The 10644-nt window shown below is 42.4% G+C and overlaps 1 protein-coding gene across 1 annotated transcript in view; it reads right to left on the minus strand.

The window, feature by feature from the left end:
• The window catches only part of sema4c (semaphorin 4C), a 113452-nt gene extending 112276 nt beyond the window's left edge, over window positions 1-1176 (minus strand). Inside the window, exon 1 of the mRNA XM_062961258.1 lies at window positions 1065-1176. The gene's annotated coding sequence lies outside the window, so the exon portion shown is untranslated. The remainder of the gene's footprint in view (window positions 1-1064) is intronic.
• Between the last annotated feature and the right edge of the window lie 9468 nt (window positions 1177-10644).

Here is a 10644-nt window from a genome sequence, read left to right on the forward strand (position 1 = left end):
CTAGGGAATAATAATAATAATAATAATAATAATAATAATAATAATAATAATAATAATAGACACAGTCTCGTTATTATTTTATTATGACACAGCAAACAAGATAGATATGCTGGATTTCGTATCACAAAATCACAAGTCGAACACTTCCCAAGTGTCTAGGACTGTGTGATGTATTTTCGGATGATGCGCACAGATCCCAGTAGGGTGGCCTTTTGCAGTTGGCAGATCGTGATTTTGTCAATGTCTATTGTTTCCAAATGCCAGCTGAGATCTTTTGACACTCTGCTGGCTGTTGTACTGGATCACACGTTGGACACTTCTCAAGTGTCTAGGGAATAATAATAATACTAATAATAATGGGAATAATGATGATGATGATGATGATGATAATAATAATAATAATAATAATAGACACAGTCTTATTATTATTATTATTATTATTATTATTTTATTATGACACAGCAAACAAGATAGATATGCTGGATTTCATATCACAAGTCGTACACTTCCCAAGTGTCTAGGACTGTGTGATGTATTTTCGGATGATGCGCGCAGATCCCAGCAGGGTGGCCTTTTGCAGTTGGCAGATCGTAATTTTGTCAATGTCTATTATTATTATTATTATTATTATTATTATTATTATTATTATTATTATTATTCCCTTTATTATTATTAGAAGCCTGCCCTTCCCTGCAGGATCAGGCAAAAGCAAACTGCTGCAGCCTATTACTAACTCTGTCCCTCTTTACTACACTTTAATGTTGCTAGGCCCACATATCCCAGTTTCGTCTCAGACATGTTGGGATGTAGAGTATAATTGGGCCTTTCATCCAGGGCATGCCAGACCAATTTTTTAAAATAATTTCCCCGTCATTCCTTTTTAGGCCTGCCTTCTTTTTGAACCATGGAAAGCAATGCTGCAGACAGATAAATCAACAAACCTACTGCATCCTTGCCTTTCTGTGCTGGGCAAACTACACCTGTTGAACATCTACCTGTCACGTGGCTGCTAAAGGCACAGAAACTCTGCCGGAGGGAGAGCAAAGGGGGAGAATGATGCTGACCTTAATCCACCCTTGTTCTTTTTTCTGTCCGCCTTGATTCCTCGGACTGGTGCATGGCAAAGGAGCCGAAGGAGTTGGCAGTCAGCACAGGGCAAGCCCTGGGGCAACAGAGAAAGCCCCGAAGGCACTCCTGCTTCCCTTTGTCAAAGCTGGCTTTTCTTCTTCATCATCCAAAAGCCCTGCTGGCAGCTTTTTCTGAAGGGCCCCCGTTTTCTGCATCAGACAAGAGAGAGAAAAGGAGAGATAGAAACAGTGAGTAGGTGAAGCTCGCGTTTGCCCATTAGCAAAAGACACACAATCACACATGGCTGTGTATGCGGCAGTGGTTTGGAGGGCAACCCATCACAGGACGGTAAAGAGAATAAATGGCTGGTGGGAAGAAAGTGTCACCGAAGGCACCGTCTGGCTTCAAACTCAAGCTTCCCTGTTCAAAGGATGGCAGGGCTTCATGCTGCCCTGTGCCTCACGTCAGAGAAATCTGGGCAAGGGCTACTACATCTGTGTCAGAACACATTAGGAACAGAGAGAAAGGCTGCAATGTCAGCTCATCTCATAGCCACAGGCTCATTGCGACCGAATAGAAGGGTGATAGCATTTGGGACAATCGCGGGATCCTAGAGTTGGAAGAGAACCTCAAAGGCCATCCAGTCCAACCTCCTTCTGACAGGCAGGAAGACACCATCAAAGCACTCTGGACAGTCTTTGCTTAAAAACTTCCATAAAACGAGACTATCAGACAAGGCATAATGGTATTCTATGCAAGGATTTTCCTAGCAGAGATTAGGAGGGAGATACCTCGATAGTTTCCATAGTCTGTTCAAACCGTGATGATGGTGGCATCCTTGAAGTCTGCTGGGATTTTCTTGGTCACCCACACCTTTCCAATGAGCTGGTGGAGTTGTTGTGTCAGCTCAGGTCCATCCGCTTTAAAGACTTCAGCTGGGATCCCATCAGGTCCGCTGGCTTTGTTATTTTTTGTTGACTGATGGCATTGCTGGCTTCCTCCAAGCTAGGCAGTGCTGCAAGCTCATCCCTGAATTGTTGTGGGATTTGCAAGAGAATTTCTTCAGCCACATTGGAGCTGTGATTCAGGAGGTTGTGGTGGTGCTCATTCCAACATAGTGCAATTGATTTTTTGTCCTTCAGAAGTTTGGTTCCATCTGATGAGTGTAGAGGGTGTACGCCATGATTTCTTGGTCCATAGATTACCTTTAAAAAATCACTGAGCATCATGGTTGGGTTTCTTCAGCCTTCTTTGTCCACCAGATGTTTGTGAGTTCTCTGGTCCTTCTTTGGACCTCAGCTTTTGCACTAGCGTAAATCTTATTCTTAGCAGCGCAGTTGGTGTTTCTCTGCCATGTTTAGAAGGCTTTCCTTCTATATATATAAAAGAGTGATGGCATCAGGGCAGCGGACAAAACAACAAAACGACAGGCCCCCCAACCTCGAAATTTGACAACACAACCCATCATTCACGGCTCTAGGTTGATACAACAAAAAGAAAAGAAAAATAAAGTCCTAATTACAGGGAGAGGAATAATAGTTTTTATCCAATTGCTGCCAGTTTGAAGGCTAAGCTCCGCCCACTTGGTCTCCCAGCAACCTACTCAGTCCAGGGGACAGGCACAGTTAGGCCTCACTTAGGCCTCTTCCACAGATTAACAGATTTTAACTGGATTATATGGCAGTGTAGACTCAAGGCCCTTCCACACAGCTATATAACCCATTTAGAATCTTATATTATCTGCTTTGAACTGGATTATCTTGACTCCACACTGCCATATAATCCACTTCAGTGTGCATACTAAACATAAAGACAACCATACAACAGACATTCAATACCACCACTACCTCAACAATTTCTCACCAACACCACCAGACAAAGCCACAGCAACGCGTGGCCGGGAAAAGCTAGTTTCTTATAAATTAAGTGTTGCATCTCTTTGTCATTTTCGTCAAACCAATCTTGATGTTTCTTAGTTTAATATCCAATTGCTTCTTCACAGGCTGTGATGATGGAGGTCTTCAGATTTTTTCCGATGTTCCTCAACATTTTCAGAGTGTTCTATAGGTCTTTGATCTATATTTTCAGGGTGTTCTATAGATCTTTGAGTGTTGGTTGGAGAAGGGCTCATTTGGAGGGCTCCTGAAAGGCTTGGGGGCCTGCAAAACGTGGACTGTCTACAGACATCACACTCAACACCTGGAACAATTCCATCAGCATTGCTTCCAAAAAATCCTTTAAATCTCGTGGGAAGACAGGGACAAACGTCAGCGTGCTAGAAGAAGCAGACCACCAGCATTAAAGAGATGCTCTTACGCCATCAACTCCGCTGGACTGACCACGTGGCATAGACACCGAGAGCGAACTGGGAAGTCCTGGTCTTTGAGTGCTCTAGCTGGAGGTCAGCTGTGACCAAGAGTGCTGTGGAATTCGAAGAGGCACGAATGGAAGGTAAAAGGAAGAAACGTACTAAGAGGAAAGCGCATTAAGCCAACCCTGACCAGGACCACCTTCCACCTGGAAACCAATGTCCTCACTGCAGAAGAACATGCGGATCAAGAATACCATATATACTCGAGTATAAGTTGACCCGAATATAAGCCGAGGCACCTAATTTTACCACAAAAAACTGGGAAAACATTGACTCCAGTATAAGCCGAGGGTGGGAAATTTCAGAAATAAAAATAGATACCAATAAAATTACATTAATTGAGGCATCAGTAGGTTAAATATTTTTGAATATTTACATAAAGCTCAAATTTGACTCTGATCAAATCATTATTCTCATCTTCTTCAATGTAAATGTGCTTATGTATCCTTTTAATAATAATAGAGTAAAATAATACGTGTAAGAATAATAATAATAAATACAGGAAAATAATATACTAAAATAATATAATAATATTCTATGATTCTATGTAATAATAAATAGAGTAAAATAATAAATGCAATAATAATAATAATAATATCAGAGTGAAACAATAAATGTATTAATTATTATTATTATTATTATTATTATTATTATTATTATTATTAAAATACATCACACAGTCCTAGACACTTGGGAAGTGTTCGACTTGTGATTTTGTGATATGAAATCCAGCATATCTGTTTGCTGTGTCATAATAAAATAATAATAATAGAGTAAAATAAATGTAATAATAATAATAATAATAATAATATTAATAATAATAATTTTATTCTTGTACCCCGCCTCTATCTCCCCGCAGGGACTCGGGGCGGCTTACAAATGCAAAAGAGTATACATACAAAAACATCAAATACCGAAAACGCACAAATGAAAAATTAAAACATACGATTAAAATCAAACCATTTATAAGACAAAGTTAAAACACATCAATAAAAACATATGGATGGACTGATCAAAGTGCACTAAGTGAGACTTGTAAACATGGAGGAAGTTAAAAGTGCTATAAGAACATGGGGGAGAACCCAAAAGTGAGTTAGTATAGTATAGTTAGTATAGTAGCAACAATAAAGGAGAAAAATAATAAATGTACCATTTATTATTTTACTGTAGCGCAGCTGGCTAGTAACCAGTAACCAGCTGCTATAAATCACTACTGACCGAGAGGTCATGAGTTCGAAGCCCGGGTCGGGTTAAGCCTCCGACCATTAATAGCCCCGGCTTGCAGTTGACCTATGCAACCCCGAAAGACAGTTGCACCTGTCAATTAGGGAAATTTAGGGACGCTTTATGCGGGAGGCTAATTTACAACACCATAAAACTGCCAGCAAAACACGAGGAAAGGAATGAGGAAGTACAACCACTACTGGACGGTGAAGCAACAGCTCCCCCTGTGGCCGGAATCGTGAAGCTGGAAAAATGTTAAAAATGCCTCTGAGTCTGTCTAATGTATGTTGTTTGTCTGTTGGCATTGAATGTTTGCCTTATATGTGTTCATCGTAATCCGCCCTGAGTCCCATTCGGGGTGAGAAAGAAGGGTGGAATATAAATACTGTAAATAAATAAATAAATATATTCTCGAGTATAAGCTGACCCAAATATAAGCCAACCAGGGGGCTTTTTCAGTCTTAAAAAAGGGCTGAAAAACTAGGCTTATACTCGAGTATATACAGTAGGTCTCCACATCCACCTACATATCCGTCAAGACACTACACTTGGAGGGCCATCATACTCAGACAACAAGGGACAATCTAAGTAAGTAAGTTCGGTATTCTATATGCAATTCTGCTTCTGCAACTTTCAACTGAACCCAGATGTTCTGTAAGTGAAGAAAGATATGCAACCACGTCTCACATATGTGAAACGCACCAACCGATTTGTGGCCACAGAAATGAAAATGCAAGGCTGCTTTCTGGGAGGGAAGTCACCAGTATTGGGACTCCATCCCACCGCTGCTTCCTCCTCGACTTTTCTGGAAAGGGAATCGATCCATCCGGCCTGCATCTGTTCAACGCCTCTCCTCCCCGGTGATGAGACAAGCAGACGTTGTTTTCTCCTGGGCCCCCCACCCACTTGCCACAAGGGCCCTTTGCCTCCCCCAAAGATCACAAAACAGGAACCCATCCATCACAGGCTGTGAGAATTTCGAGGCTTGTACTCCCACCATCATTCGCAGCTTATCGGCCTCCATCTGGCGAGATCCACTAAACCGTCTCTCATCATCAGCCCACGTTGTGGAGTTGCCAGCTTTTCCAGCGAGCTCTGCTCCGGTGCCTTTTAAGTGCCACTTAGGCACCCTTGCATGAGAAGTTCCCCACCCCATTGTTTCCCAGCACGGTAGGGAAATATTTGTATTATCACACTTGCAATAAAGTCTTGGAACAGTGGGGAGCTTCTGTTTAGTTTTCCAATCATCCATGTGTCTTTTGTTGCATTCCATTTTTCAGCCCTAAACACAGCCTGCATACCCGATATGCTCAAATTTGAATACTGACGGGTTTTGAGCAAATATGGAAAACACAAGATTGGCTATCAGATTGGAAAAAATCAATTTATATCCCCATACCAAAAAAGGGAAACGCTAAAGAATGCTCAAACTTCCGTACAGTGGCCCTTATTTCCCATGCCAGGAAGGTAATGCTCAAGATCCTGCAAGGCAGACTCCAGCAAGACATGGAGCGAGAGTTGCCAGATGTCCAAGCTGGGTTCAGAAAAGGCAGAGGAACGAGAGACCAAATTGCCAATATCCGCTGGATAATAGAGGAAGCCAGGGAGTTTCAGAAAAACATCTACTTCTCCTTTATTGACTATTCTAAAGCCTTCGACTGTGTAGATCAGGGGTCCTCAAACCTTTAAAGCAGAGGGCCGGTCCACAATCCTTCAGACTGTTGAGGGGCCGAATTATCATTTGGGGGAAAAAACCGAACCAATTCCTAAGCACACTGCACATATCTGATATGTAGTGCAAAACAACAACAATAACAATGAAAGATCAATACAATATTTAAAAATGAAAATAATTTTAACTAACATAAACCTATCAGGATTTCAATAGGAAGTGTGGGCCTGCTTATTAAGGTCAATGAGATAGTCAGGTTAATTAGGATTGTTGTTGTTGTTGTTGTGTGTCTTCAAGTCATTTCAGACTTTGGGCGAGCCTAAGTCCAAAATTATTTATTTATTCATTTACTACATTTATTTACTACATTTATATCCCGCCCTTCTCGCCCCGAAGGGAACTCAGAGCAGCTGTATGTACATACAATATATTATATTATTAGCATAGCACAATATTGGCATTATACTATATTGAATTATACCACTATACTGTAATATTATATGTAATATATAACATATAATTAATATTACCATATGATATTATTGTTAGTATTGTATTGTATAAAATGACAATATTATTATCAGTATTATATGTATATACAATATATTATAATATTAAAATGGATATAAAAATATTATATTAAAAATGAGGGCCAGGGCCAGGTAAATTACCTTGGAGGGCCGCATCCGGCCCCCGGGTCTTAGTTTGGGGACCCCTGGTGTAGATCATAATAAACTATGGCATGTTCTTGGTGGTCTGGGGATACCAAGTCACCTTGTCTGTCTCCTGAGAAATCTGTATAAAGACCAAGTAGCAGGAGCCCTCGGTGGCCTAGGGGATAAAAGCCTTGTGATTTGAAGGTTGGGTTGCTGACCTGAAAGCTGCCAGGTTCGAATCCCACCCGGGGAGAGCGCGGATGAGCTCCCTCTATCAGCTCCAACTCCATGCGGGGACATGAGAGAAGCCTCCCACAAGGATGGTAAAACATCAAAACATCTGGGCGTCCCCTGGGCAACGTCCTTGCAGACGGCCAATTCTCTCACACCAGAAGCAACTCAGGTTGCTTCTGACACAAAAAAAAACCAAACCAAAAAAACAACAAAAAAAAAACAAGTAGCCACAGTAAGAACAGACCACGGAACAACAGACTGGTTCAAGATTGGGAAAGGAGTGCGGCAGGGCTGTATACTCTCACCCTCCATATTCAACTTGTACGCAGAACACATCATGCGACATGCGTTGCTTGACAAATCCAAGGCCGGAGTTAAAATTTCTGGAAGAAACATTAACAACCTTAGGTATGCAGATGATACCACTCTGATGGCCGAAAGTGAGGAAGAGCTGAGGAGCCTTATCACCAAGGGGAAAGAAGAAACGTCAAGAAAACCAAGATCATGGCAACGACACCTATTGATAACTGGCAAATAGAGGGAGAAAACGTGGAGGCAGTGACAGACTTTATATTTCTAGGCGCGAAGATCACTGCAGATGCAGACTGCAGCCAGGAAATCAGAAGACGTCTACTTCCAACCTTGACAAAATAGTGAAGAGCAGAGATATCACACTGGCAACGAAGGTCCGCATAGTGAAAGCAATGGTCTTCCCCATAGAAACCTATGGATGCGAGAGCTGGACCATAAGGAAGGCTGAGCGAAGGAAGAGAGACGCTTTTGAACTCTGGTGCTGGAGGAAAATCCTGAGAGTGCCTTGGACTTTGGCAAGAAGATCCAACCAGTCCATCCTCCAGGAAATAATGCCCAATGGCTGCTCACTGGAGGGAAGGATATTAGAGGCAAAGCTGAAGTATTTTGGCCACATCATGAGGAGACAGGAAAGCTTGGAAAAGATCACGATGCTGGGGGAAATGGAAGGAAAAAGGAAGAGAGGCCAACCAAGGGCAAGATGGATGGACGGTATCCTTGAAGTGACTGGCTCGACCTTGAAGGAACTGGGGGGGGTGACAGCCGACAGGGAGCTCTGGTGTGGACTGGTCCATGAGGTCACGAAGAGTCAGAAACAACTATGCAACTGAGAGAGAGAGGGTTTTGAGAAGAATTAGCCTGGACATTTTGGAGTTGTAGGTACTGGGATGTATAGTTCACCTGCAATCAATGATCACTCTGAACTCCACCAAAGATGAAATTGGACCAAACGTGGCACACAGAGTCCCCAAAAAATACTGGAGGTCTTTGAGGAAAATTCACCTTGATTTGTGAAGTTGTAGTTCACCTACACCCAGAGAGCACTGTGAACCCAAACACTGATGGATCTGGACCAAACTTGGCACAAATGTCTGATATGCTGCAATTTGATTACTGGAGGGGTTTGGGGGGAACTGATCTTCCTTTCTGGGAGATGTAGTTCACCCACAACCAAAGAAACCGTGACCTCCACTGATAATGGACCTGGACCAAACTTGGCACACAGAATCCCTATGACTAATTCAACCTACTGGAGGGGTTTGAGGGGACTGACTCACCATGGTGGGAGTTGTAGTTCAGCCTACAATCAGAGAGCACACTGATCCCCACCGATTATGCATCTAGAGCAAACTTGCCCAACATAACAAACTTTAAGTACTGATGGAGTTTCTCAGGATTAACCTGGCATGATGCGAGTTGTAGTTCACTCACAACCGTATGCATTTTGTAGAATTAAAAAATGACTTTTTCAAATAACCGAGGCAACACCGGGTACCCGAGCTAGCAGGACATAAAACTGTCGCAGACTGCTTACACTCTTCTTCTTGTATGGCATATCCTCCAACACTTCAGATGGAAACTGCTCTGTGTGGGACCGAAGAACATCAGATTGGGGGCCAAGGTGGCAAATGTCAAAGCTATAGCCATGTTATTCTGAATATCAACATGCAAAAGGATCTTGTAGCACCTCTGAGACTGAGAAGATGAAATTGGAAGTATCGGCTCTCGTTGACTAAGGGTACGCCTACACTGTAGAATTAATGCAGTTTGAACTTACTTAATTGCAATGACTCAATGCTACGGATTCAGAGAGGTCGCAGTTTTAAAATGTCTTCTGCTTTCTCTTTTGTGGTGCCTTATAAAACTACAATCCCCATGAGTCCACAGCATGGAGCCACGGGCATTAAGATGGCATCGAACTGGATTAATTCCTCAGTGTAGATGCACCCCCAGTCTACTTTTTCAGATGCCTGAAGTGAAGTGCCTGGGGACAGATCTTTATAAGCAAACTCTGTGTGTGTGAACAGGCATCAAAATGCAAAACTCGTTGGTTTAATTGTTGGTTTAATGGTGGGCTGACAAATCCAGCTTTAGCAACATCCATTACTGGACAGAGATAGGGAAGATGTTGCCTAAAGGCAAGATAAACAGATAACCCTATGAATGGTGTAATGTATTATTGGAAAGTAGCGTGATGCCGGCTGGGAGCCAGAATGGAGATGTGGCATACTGGCCAAAGTTGCCATTCACATGGGCCAAGGTTGCCATCACGAGGAGCGGGTGTTAATGAGTGTTACGATATGAATACTGTGCCATGAAACCATTGGCTTTGTAAAATCTGCTGCAGATAGACTGCAGTTTGTGGATATAATCCAATTGTGCTGTTTTGCTTTCTGATTTTCCTCTAGTTTTGCTAAAGTACAAGATGAAATTCTGTCATTTTATAGAACCATCGAGTTGGAAGAGACCCCTCAAAACAATCCAGTCCAACCCCCTTATGTCAGTCAGGAAGACACCATTCAAGCCCTCTCGACAGATGGAAATCCAACCCCTACTTAAAAGCCTCCAAAGATAGAGACTCCAAGGCTATGTATTCCATTGCAGAATAGCTATTTCCATCAACATTAGAACATTCTTCCTAATGTTTAGGTGGAATCACTTTTCCTGCCAATTGAATCCATTGCTCCATTGTGTCCTGGTCTCCAGAGCAGCAGAAAACAAGCTTGCTTCAATGTGACCTCCTTTCAAGCATGCTCAAAGCCCGGTTCAGGGTGAGCTCCTGGCCTTTAGCCCAACTTCCGCCTACCTAGCGGTTCGAAAGCAAAATGTGAGTAGATAAATAGGTACTGCTTAATAGTGGGGAGTTATTTTAAGGCACCCATAAGGAAATGGCAGAAAAATGCTGGCGATTAGAACAAGGAGGAAGTTTACAAACAAAGCTTTTTGGCAGGGAGATGGAGCAACAGCACCCTCCATCCTGTTTCCAGAACAGAGCACAAGCCTCCAAGATGACAAAAATGGGAAATCCTATATATGTCAATTGTCTGTCTTGTCTGTGTATAAACAGCATTGAACATTTGCTGCATATGTACGCTCTATGATCCAGC

The sequence above is a fragment of the Anolis carolinensis genome, unplaced genomic scaffold (assembly GCF_035594765.1).
Source record: "Anolis carolinensis isolate JA03-04 unplaced genomic scaffold, rAnoCar3.1.pri scaffold_8, whole genome shotgun sequence".
Classification (NCBI taxonomy): Eukaryota; Metazoa; Chordata; class Lepidosauria; order Squamata; family Dactyloidae; genus Anolis; species Anolis carolinensis.